Here is a 12,968-nt window from a genome sequence, read left to right on the forward strand (position 1 = left end):
AATGATAGTTTCCATTTTAATTTAGTAATATTATCTTGTCTTGAAAATAATGTGCTTCATATCTTATGGACTATTTTAAAAATTGCCAAAATCCTATAGAAATTATAATGTTTGATTAATATGTCTAGTGTAAGAAGTCTAGGTTATATTGTTTTAGAACTAATGTTGGTCTAGGAAGATGTAGATGAAAGATAGGTGAAATCTTCTTCCTCTACTCCTTTGTTTGCTAGTTCATCAACCTTTGTATTGCCTTCACAATAAATATGTTGAAACTTAGTATCTTCAAGCCGATCTATTAGACTTGACACCTTTTCAAGCTTGGAGTTCATCACCCAATTTGGTGTTTGTCCTTTTCTAATAGCATTGATAACTATTTGATAATCTCCTTCAATAATTAACCTTGAAAGTTTGTTTTTTAAGATTAGATGTAGGCCTTCTTGAAGAGCTTCTAATTCTGCTATATTGTTTGAGGTGATTTCCAGTGGTTTGGCTCCCTTGATGAGCCATTGATCAGAATCTGATCTAATAATACATCCTATACTAGCCTTCCTTGGGTTCCCTTTGGATGCTCCATCGAAATTTAATTTTTCCCATCCTTTAGGGGGGGCTTCCCATACACATTCTTTCCAAGCTTTAAGGTCCTTTTTCTCATATAATAATGGAGGGTTGATAAGGTGTTTCCATTTTTTTAAAAATAATTCCATCCCATTCAGAAAAGGATCCTTGTAATTTAACCATTTTACTAAGATAATTGTTCATTTCTTATGTTATAGATGCTTTGATTTTATTAAAAAGAGATGTAAAATTTAATTTAGAGTTATTGAAAATACGTATGTTTCTCTCTTTCCAAATTTTCCACATTAGGATGGCAGGAGCAATATTCCACATTTTGTCATAGCTACTTTTTTTGTTCTTTATTGGCCAACCATAGAGATGATTGGTGAGGCCTTAGAAAGAGGAGACATCCAATCAAGCTTATTTTTAACCAATACCAACCTTTTTGAGAAAAGGAACACTCAAAGAGGAGATGTTCAGAAGTTTCAGAGTTTTCATTACATAAAAAAATCTAGAAGGTCCTCCGAAACCCATTTTTGTAAAACGATCTGCAATTAAAATCCAATTTTGAAATGCTGCCCAGAAGAAGATGCCAACCTTTGGTAGGTAGGTTGCATCCCAACATAGATCTAAAGGAATTTTAAGATTTTCCCATCTATTTGAATTGATTATGATAGTATAACCCAACTTTACTTTGTATTTTCCATCTTTGGATGCACCATAGATAAGTTTATCTTCTCTAGCTTTATGGTTAACCATTGGTTCCTTGAGAATATTTACTAGATTTACTTTGTCTATAGGAGATATATCTACAGTTTCCATATTTTTACATGCCCACACATCTACCCCTTCAATCTTACTAAAAGTTTTATAATTAGATACCTTCGAACCCCATAATCTTATAAGTTTATTTATGAGATTTAAGGGAATGTTTGAATTGAGAAGAGGCAATTTCCCATCCCAAGAATCTTCCCAAAAGTGTGCCTCTTCCCCTCTACCTAGGAACCAAGTTAAATTTTTGTTGATTAAGGGCTTACACTTTACCATGAAATTCTAAGTTTTAGAACCTGTTGGTGGGTTCCTAATTCTAAATATTAAAGTTGGGTCATTAGGATTCAGATATTTGTTATAGATAATCTTTGCCCATTTGTGTTCCCTTTCTTGATACACTCTCCATACTAGTTTTGCACCTAATGCTTTATTTTTCTATTTGATATTCTTAATTCCTAGCGCCCCTTGATCTTTTGGGCAATAGATCTTATAACATTTTATAAGTGGCTTTTTCTTTTTGTCTTCTATACCACTCCAAAAGAAGTTTTTGAGCTTTTTTTTTCCAATTTTTTCTTGATATTAATGGGTATATATAGACAAGAAAGTTGATAGGTAGGAATGGTAGTAAGAATAGATCTAATTTTAGTTGCTGTACCTACCTTAGTTAACCATTTACCTTTCCATGTTTCCATTTTGTTTATCAATTTTATTAATTATATTACCCCATCCTTTTCTAGATATTTATAGGGGAAGGTACCTCTCTTATAGACCATTTGATTACATATAGAGTCTTCCATCTTGTTTGATGTATTTAGAAAGAATATTTTTGACTTTTCTACATTTACTTTTTGGCTAGACACTACGAAATAATCATGAATCAGTTCTTTAAAGGCTAAAGTTTCTTCCTTAGTGCTAACACAAGGAAGGATGGTATCATAAACAAATTGTAGATGAGTAATATTAGAGATGTTTTTTGTCACTATAACCCCACTAATTTTGCCTTCTTCTTGGGGCTTTTGGATTGACCTTCCAAAGGCTTCATCTATAATTATGAACAAGAAAGGTGGCAAGGGGTCTCCTTTCCAGATTTCTCTTGAAATGAAAAAGAATCCTTCTAGGGTGCTATTGATTAACAGAGAAATCTTAGGTGTAGAAATGCAATTAAAAATATCGTTAATCCATTGACGAGAGAAACCAAAGGCTTCTAAGCATTAACAATGAAATCTCCAGTCAATGACATCATAAGCTTTTTGAATATTTAATTTCATAAACATACATGCTTCATTCTTATTAATAGCTAAATGGGTAGTTTCCTGAATTATGGATATTCCATCCAATATAGATCTGCTTGGGACAAACCTAGTTTGTTCTTTTGAAATAATTTTAGGCACTAAGATTTTAGTTTTATTCACCAAAGGTTTGGAGTATATTTTATAAATAATATTACAAAGTGCTATAGGCCTGAAATTTGAAGGTGATTCTACTATTTTTTTTTAGGGATCAAAGCTAAGAAGGTATGGTTGATTTTAGTTAAAATGGATCCTCCATTTCTCGCTACTTCTATTGCTATCCATAATTGTTCTCCCAGAATGTCCCAACATTTTTGGAAGAAAAATGCCTAGAAGCCATCCAAACCTAGAGATTTATTTGGGCTAAGTTTAAAGAGAGCTAATTTAATCTCTTCTTTAGTGAAATGTTTGTTTAAAGCTATATTATCATCATCAGTTACCACTTTGGGAATATTTTTGAGCACTTTTTCCTGTTTAATATGATGAGAAAATTTAGAGTTATTGAGTAAGTTTTCATAGTATGAAACAAAGGTTTTTGCAATTTTATCAGGGTATATTACCAAACTACCTTCTATATCCTTGATTTGGTTGATAGAGTTGATAGATCTGTTTAGAATAGTACTATTATGAAATAATTTCATGTTCCTGTCACCTTCAAGCCATCTTTCTCTAGATTTTTGTCTCCAAAAGATCTTCTTGTTTTTCTGAAGTGTTGAATTTCTCATTATCCATTCCATTTTTATTACTTCATTATTTAGATTTTTTAAGTTTTCTTCGGTGTCCAATTTTTCTTTAAAGATGTTGTTAAAGTGTGTTTTATTCCATTTTAATATTTTTTCATTGAGGAGTTTTAATTTTGATATAAAACAATACATTTTGGATCCTATGAATTTACCTTCTACCCACCATTTTTTTGATACTTTCCATAAAGTTTTTTTGTCTAAAAACCACATTTTCTTATATTTAAACGAGTTCCTATTAGGTTTTTTTTGGTTTTATGAATTCTATTTTAATAGGACAATGATCATAACTTGCTATAGGATGAATATTTGCTGTAACATTTAGGTCCAAATCTGCTAGTTCTCCATTGAAAAAGGATATGTTTATCTTTTCTACTATATAATTAAAATCTTTCATTTTGATGTTCTAGATGTAGATTCCATTACTAGTTGGGATTTCTAGTAGCTTGTTTTCTTTGACCCAATCCTTAAACTCTAACATTGCTTTACTGATTATTTGAGATCCTCCAAATTTCTTCTTTATGTCTAAGATAGCATTGAAATCTCCACCAATTACCATGTTATCATTAGGGCGCAATCTTATAAAAGTGTTGATTTCATCCCACACTCTCTTCTTTTCAGTTGTTTGTGTGGGTCCATATACATTTATAATAATGAGTTGAACATTGTATCTATTACTAGTTACCTTGCTTCCCATCCAATTACTGCTAGATTCTAGAGTGTTGATGTCTACTGATATTGAATTCCATAAGATTCTCATTCCTCTTGAGGCACCATTTGATACTATCATTTCTGCTTTCCATTTACCTAATCTTTTGCTTAATTTGTCTCCTTCTTCTTTGTTTAACTTAGTTTCTTGTATCAAAATGATGTTTCATTCAAATAGGCTTAGATTGCATTTTATCAATCTTTTCTTGCTAGGTGCATTTAGGCCCCTAGAATTCCATGTTATAATCCTCATTGTCCACTGGGAAGGTTCTTTCCCTTCCCTATATTTAGGACTTCAAATATCTTTTTCTTCTCTTTTTCTTGTCCATCTATTGCTCTTAATTCCTTGAGGGATTTCCTTCCTGTCTTCTTTTTTTGTTTACCACATTTTGGTGTGCTGAATCCTACTTGGTTTATGGCAAGTCCCAAGTTTACTGTGTTGTTTTGCATGTTAATCAGATCATCCTCTTCTTATTGATCTTGATCTTCATCCTCGTCTATCATTTCTTTAATTATCTGCTCAACTAATACATTATCCTCTTCATAATTCTCTTGCTCTAATATTTTGTCATCCCTCTCTATTTCCTGGTAGCTATCTAGACTATCCATTATTCCAAACTCTTCTTAGTGCTAATTATTACCATGATTATTCTCTAATTATGAGTTTTCACCTTCATATGTAGCACAATTTTCTTTCTCTTTAGTTATAATTTATGCTACTTCTAGGGGGTCAAACATTGGTATGATCCACTATTCTCTAGGTCCAGTTCTCCGCTAGATATGTCTTTTCCATCTGCAGTTGTTTGCCAAAATTTGTAACTCCTTTCCTTTGGTTTCTTTTTGATTGTAATATTACTCAATTGTGTTGATTTTGGTGATGGAGTTGTGCTTTCGTCCTTCTGCAGTGCTTTTTTGACTTTTGAATGCTAAATCTTCCTATTCGTGGATGGTTCCTTGACTTAATGCTATTTCTCTTTCTTTGTTAGGGTTGTTTTGGATGCTTGTTTCCTGCCGTTGAAATATTCTAATTTCCCCATGTTGCTTCTTCTATGTTCTTCCTTGTTGGTTTTGAATCTATTAATACTTCTTCTATTCTATCTTTCTCTAGTACTAATGATACATCCCTATGCTCAAGATGATATTGCCCATTGATCAAAACTTGGTCCACGATATCATTCTAGAGTTATAAAATGTCATGGGTCATTTTATTCAATTCATATATACTATCTTTTGTTTCATTTAGATCTCTATTCTTTGATTGACAAATCATGCAATCTTTTAGTCTAGATATTCTAATATTTGTCTTTTTAAGTTCCTCTATATATTTTTCTATTGTCTCATTTCCCTCCTTGGCTCTGTGATCCGTGTTTTGTTCATCTGTATCTATTGGTTGACTAAGCTAGCCAATATCTTCCTTTTCTATTCTCTTTCCTTCCTGCATGCCCTTGCTTTCCCCTTCTTTCTTTTCCATGTAACTCTTTCGTTTCATTGCTCTTTCCTTCTTTTTATGTAATCTTATGCTATTGATTGCTTCTTTTATATTTGAAATGTTATAATCAATATAAAGATTGGGTTTAATGATTCCTACTATCTTTCGTTCATACCTTTTGAACTCAAGCTTGTAAATGAATCTATTTGTTATCATTTTTTTTGTTGTTGCATCCTTCTACCCCTCCTTCGATTCTACTAAAAATTTAAAATTTCTGGTTTGATTATACCCAACTTCTATTCCTAATAAATGCCCTAAGGAATTACCAATTTTAATTAATGTTTGAAGGTGTTTGATTTTTGGTGAAAATTTTCCCCTCTATCCAAATGGGTATTTTATTAACTTATCCCTCATTCCAATTAGGTTCCCAAGCTAAAAACTTAATTATAAATCCTTTATATCAATAATTCAAAATTGAAATTAATCTATTCCTAATTATCTTATTTTTGCATTGAATAAAAAGTGACACTTTTGAAAAGTTGCAGATACTTACTTGTTGACTCCCAATCTTTGCTACCTTACTTAATAGATTCGACAGATACTTTTATGGTCCACTCCAATATACATAGACGCCTAGCTCATCTTACTCCTCCCATTTTTCTTCTATTTTCCTATCACTTATAATTAATATATCAAAAAATAAATTATGATTAGATAACGTTACCTTACTAGGAGATATTCTTTTTGCTGTCTTATCTATCTTTTCATTTGTTCTTTTATGTGGCAGGATGTATACTTTTTGATTTTGGGTGGAAACCATAACTTCCTTTCCTACTATTTCTTGTTGTTGATTTTGACCTAATGGAATGATGTTAACCACTGAGATTTTGGGAGGTTTGGGTATCTAAGGGGTTAAATTTCTACCCTTCGTGATGGTATTAGGATTCAAATTTGATTGCCTCTCCTATTTTTGGACATTTTTAGCTTCTCCATGTATGAGCTTCGGTGTGTTTGCACTATTTCCTTTTTCCATTCTATTATTTTTTTGAGTAATTGGTCTCCTCCTATTTCTACTCAAAATTACTTGTTTTCATCCATCATTATCTTTAGGGTTCAAGCATTGGATGAAATACGATGATATTATTTCCTTATTTCTTGCTTTGTGTAGTTTAACCATGGTTCTGAATGAGTCTTTCTTTTGATCTCCATTTTTGAGTGCCTAAAATTTATTACTGATTGGAATGCAGGGGTGCACTTGCCTTCCTTTCAATTTTTTTTTTCCAATCTCGGTGATACCCATACAGGTGTTTTTGCTCTGCTAGGGAAAAATCATTTTGCTGCATTGTCTATACCATGGGAATATCTAGGGTTTGCATGGGATATGCTTTCGCTGAAGTCTACTTTTTTCATAAATTTCATTTTTCCTGCTTTTCTCGCCATGTTTTTGCTTAAACCCTTAACTTTTTAAAAATAGTTATTATTATAAAATATATTATATTATATTATAATATATTATAATATATTTTAAATTATTATAATATATATTAAATTATAGTATATGATATAATAATTATTTAATATATATTTATTATAATGTCAAAGGGGACATAATACATTTGTTCTAATGGGTCAAAAGGGACCCATTTCATGATAACATACACCCGAACATATCACATTTTTTCCCTAATGGATCAAAGGGGATCATAGGGTATCCTTTGACCCCCTTTGACCCATTACATGACAACATGTGTCCTTAGGGTTCCTAAGATCCCTAAGAACATATTACATTTGTTCCAGCGGGTAGAAAGAGCTCATAGGATATCCTATGACCCCTTTCAACCAATTCCATGAAAACATACACCCCTAGGGGTCATAGGATCCTTAGGGACATATTACATTTGTTCTAATGGGCAAAAATGGGTCATAAGGTATCTTATGACCCCTTTCAACCCATTTTGTAACATACGTCCCTAGGGGTCTCATATTACATTTGTTTTAAATGGTAGAAAGGGGTCATGTAGTATCTTATGACCCCTTTCAACCCATTCCATGATAACATACATCCATAGGGTTCCTAGGACCCCTCGAGACATATTACATTTGTTCTAAATTTTAGAAATGGATAATGGGGTATCCTATGACCAGTTTTGATCCATTCCATGACAAGATATGTCTGTAGAGATCCTAGGACCCCTAGGCACATATTACATTATTTCCAAAGGATATAAAAGGGGCATAGGATATCCTATGACCCCTTTCAACACATTTCATGAAAAAATATGTCTGTATGGGTCCTAAGACCCCTAGGAACATATTATATTTGTTCTATTGGGTTGAAAAATGTCATTAGGTTCTCTTATGACTCGTTTCGACCCATTCTATTACAAAATACATCCCTAGAGGTCTTAGGACCCTTGGAGACATATTATAATTGTTTTAAAGGGTAGAAAGAAATCATAGGGGTATCCTATGATCCCTTTTGACCTATTCAATTACAACATCCATCCCTAGGGGCCCTAGGACCCCTATGAACATATTACATTTGTTGTAAAGGGTGGAAAGGGGTCATATGGTACCCTATGACCCCTTTCAACCCATTCCATTATAATATATGTCTCTAGGGGTCATATGGTATACTAGGACCCCTAGGGACATATTAAATTTGTTCTAATGGGTCAAAAGTTTTCATAGAGTATCTTATGACCCCTTTTGACCGATTCCATGATAACATACATTCCTAAAGGTCCTAATACTTGTAGGGATGCATTAAATTTGTTATAAATGGTAGAAGGGGTAATAAACTATCCTATGACCCCTTTTAAATCAATTCTATGACAATTTATGTCCCTAGGGGTCCTTAGACCCCTAGGGAGATATTGCATTTGTTCTAAAGGGTAGAAAGCCCTTTCAAACCATTCCATGACAAAATACATCCCTAGGGGTCCTAGGACTTGTAGGGACATATTAAATTTGTTCTAATATGTTGAAAGGGGTCATAGGGTTTCCTATAACCCCTTTTTATCCATTCCATGGTAAAATACATCTCTAATCGGTTCAAAGGGTTCTTAGGGTATCCTATGACTACTTTTGACCTAATCCATGACAATATATAATTACTATATTATATTTAAATAAAAAATAACATATTTTATATAATAATATGTACAATATAATATAATATAATATATGCTATAAAGTACATAAATAATAATTTGTAATAAAAAATATAATTAAACAACTATATACTATTATTGGTTTATCTCCTTGATAAAAACTAAAAAGGCACATACTTGACCAATGGAATTACAATCACATAAACTTTTGAGGGGAGAATATAAACCTTTAATTAAGTTTTAATCCATACTTTCCAATTTCCATGTGATTCCTTTAACTAGTTTGGGTGGCAAACAATCAGGTATCTAATACATTGAGTTTTGATGAAGAAATTTATATAAATATATTACCGTTGGTATTGTCATTTCTATTTTCCTACACTAAGTTAGTTTACTTAGTTATGAATTAATTTTAGTTCAATTGTGCATATATCAATTACAAGTGCACTCAAAATATATGTGTCAGCATAACAAGATTTTGAATCTATTTTTTCCATTGAGGAAGAAGAAAAATGAACATATTATGTTTGTTCTAATGGTTTGAAAGGGGTGTCAAGAGTTTTAATGAAAAAAAGGTGTGGTCAGCCCCATTTTTGAACCCACGTGCATAGGAGCTTACTCCAGTGAAACCTCTTCACAGGATCACTTACCTAGTTCCTCCAATACCAACATTCAATCTATCTACTATAAGATATTTTATATCCCTATCCATTATATATAACATCTATGTTGCACCTCATATCTAGTTGAACTACTTAATACAGATTGCATCACTTCCTCCTCCTCCTCCTATTTAATTCCTATTACCTTAGTCATGTTAATAATGCCCTATCCAATATACAACAATAATGTCATTCATCTATTATGGTTAGGAAGAGATGAGGTTGATTAGTTTGGGATAGGTATGCCAGAGCGATAACTGATAACCACACATGCTTGTCATATCCAATTTGGATACCAGTATATCCCCACACACTTTAATATCCTACTTTCAATGATATGTTATGTTTGGGAGACATTTCCTTCATATGAAAAAGTTTAGCAGTAAGTTTGGTTTTGGTGATCTTCATCAACATGTTAATTGAATGATAGTGTTATATTTTCTTAATCACTTCAGAATCATAATTTTTTGAAAATTTGTGAGAGAATTGAAACAACATGGGTTGTATTAAATGTAATTAATTTAGTTGTTTTAGGATTTGTGAAGGAAGTATGAGAATCTCCTTTAAATAGTTGGTTCAAGTTTATAGATTTCTTCAACATGAGAGATACCCATCAAGCCTGAGAGACATAGGACTAGACACAAATTAGGTCCAACCTAGTGGAAATCCTCTTTAGTCATTTTGACAACAGAGCACTAATGGCACCACTAATTACACAATCAACAAGAAAATAATTATTGGAAAAATAAATAGGTTCTTTAAATATCACTTGGTTTGGGAAAAGAAATGACAACATGAGGAAAATGATCATTAAGTCTCTACTACTTGCTTCTATGTGTGCCAGTGAGAAAAATATGTGGAAGATATTTATGGGATTTTTGGGTATAAATGAGGGTAGAAAAGGAAATATGACTACTTCCCTCACTTCGGTGACGGATCCCTAAATAAAATATGGCTGTGAATACCAAGTAGTCATATAGTTGTAGATAGAAGGAGGGAGGAAAAAGGTTTGTACAATTTGTATATTACAATTTAGGTCATGATTACTATAGTTAAATATATTCTATAATTTAATATTTATACTATACAATAACAATATATAATATATTAAATTTATGCTATATAATTACTACATATTATGATAATATTATAATATATATACTATCTACAATAATCTATAATATATCTTGTATACTATATAATATATAATATAATACTATCCTATATATAATATAATATAATATACCTTATAAATTATATATATTAAAGGAAAAAGGCCACAACCACTTTCTTCACTTGGGTAGCTAATCCTTGATCTATCAGGTATTTGATATTAGGAATTTGATATATCATATGCTCAATAAGGCCCAATAATGATGTTGCATTGGAATTAGGATTGGGGGAAAAGGTCATCACAAATTGCAAAAACACTTTTGGATATTTTTAGACTAGTTTTTTTTCACTTTCTAGTTTTTGGCCCACCATGAACTTGGACATATCCATTTTATCAAGTTTGGTCTAGGTTTGTTTATCTTTCTAGAATACTATTATTTAATTGTTAGGTAATTCTTGAGTTGTCGTTATGCACGATGCTAAATGGTAGGAATTCTTGCGAACTCCTCTCTTGAAAAGTCGATCCTGTGAATCAACTCCAAGGTTTCAGGTGATCTCACATCATACTAGAATCCGTTCAGTTGAAGATAAATATGATTGTTTATGAGGAGGCCTTTGCTGGTTCATTTGATTTAGGATGAGATGAAGAATTTGTTTGTTGCTTCAAAATAAACACACACAAAAGAACTATGTTTTTGTATTTTTTAAAAATATTTTCGATGAATGCAATCTAACAATGCAACTAATATGAATTCCTAATCTAACAAGGGGTTAGTAAAGCAAATAAAAAAACTTTAAGAAAAATAATATTAAAGTAAAATCCTAATAGACATAAGCTACGAAAACAACACGTCTATGACTTAAGCTTTCAAAGAAATCGGTAGGTGACCAATGAAAATAGGAGCAGTGCTTCCTCGATTCCACTAATGCAATTGCCGATGGGAAACTTTAATAATATTTCACTCTTCATCAAATTACAAGGCCACAAAAAGTGTGCTCATGCAAGACAAGGAGTTATTCAAACACAATTCGATAATTTCTTCTCAAGCTAGATACATCAACAAAATTTGTCAAAACTATAGAAAACACTGGAACTAAAGAGATCACACAACTAGAAATAAAGCAATAAACTTTTGGCTCAATCATAATCCCATGAACATATATCCACAAAAATATGACACATTTAGGAAAGAATCACTACACTCCAAATGTGAGCACCAAAAGCATAATTTTATTGCAAAATAATGGTGGCCCCAATTATATATTACAATGGAGTATTTATAAGAAATTGTCTCCTCAATTTGTGTTGAGAGTGAGAGATATCTTCATGCAATAATATGCTTTTAATTTAATAAAACAAACTAATTATATCAAAAATAACCATCTAACTGGTGCTTAGTAAGACTCTATCCATTTCTTATTCATTAATTAGATGCATGAGCCTTTACATGTCAAAAACAAAGAATTTATGAGAGGAGAAAGAATAAGAAAGCCTTCAGTAGAAGTAGAAGTGTTAGGAAGTGCCAAAAATGGAAGCTGATCCTTCACTGGGCATCTATCAGAGTTAAACTACCGTTAGAATGCGTTTCTGATGGATGGAAAGCTCCATTTTTGGAACTGGTAGTTAACTATCAGTGCACCTTTGAAAAAAATGCACCTACAAACCTATAGATCTGTGCATCTTAAAAGGGTCCAAAATCTCAAAATTTTACATAGTGTCAAAATTGAAATTCTGGCTTCTCAGTTTTGTTTCCCTTTATCCCAAAGCTATGTTTGGATGTGTACCCTTGAATTTCTCTACAATCTTAGTAATCTTGGCCACATTCAACAAATATAAAGCCTCATACTTGTCTTTGTCCTTTTTTCTATAGTTGTCTACTTCAATTCGAGTCTCAACAAATTCCTCGAGTTTGGTATCCAATTCTAATAAGGCTTCTTCTATTCTAAAAGCCTCCTAGATGTCCTCATCATTAGAAGCTTCTTCAAAAATCTTCTTGAATTTTTCCACTACTACCTCTAGGGGCATTAAATTCTCTCATTCATCATCCTCAAAAATCTCTAGACATGCATCACTATAATGTCTCTTTGCCTCCAAAATTTGCTCTTAGGCTTGGTCCTTGTGCCAATGCATCTCTGCATGTAATGTTTCCATTTCTTTATTGCTATCTACAATATTCTCAATCCAATCATCAGTTAAATATAATTCTTCCACTATATATACATCTATCAAAATCCTATACCTCTACCATTTTATAGATTGCAAAACTTGTAAATCATTGTTCTAGGCACGTACTTCATCCATTATACTGAAATCCTACTTCAGAATTGCTACCATATTACTTACATTCTCCTGTGTAGCATGCAGTAACTTTAGATTCCCATGGATGATTAAGACACCCTTTACTTCAAAACTTTCTTGCCACTGCTGATAGGCTTTCAAAAATGGGTCTAGATGCACACCTCCCCCTTCTCTAAGCACAACATTTAGAGTCTCCTTAGGGTGATCGAGATCTAGGGGACTAACAACTTTGGCTAAATATCCTCTCAAGATCTCATTTTTCCTTCGAAGTGTTCTAAGTTTGACCCCT

The sequence above is a fragment of the Cupressus sempervirens genome, chromosome 2 (genome assembly GCF_028749045.1).
Source record: "Cupressus sempervirens isolate cs-2001-9-10 chromosome 2, ASM2874904v1, whole genome shotgun sequence".
Taxonomy (NCBI): Eukaryota; Viridiplantae; Streptophyta; class Pinopsida; order Cupressales; family Cupressaceae; genus Cupressus; species Cupressus sempervirens.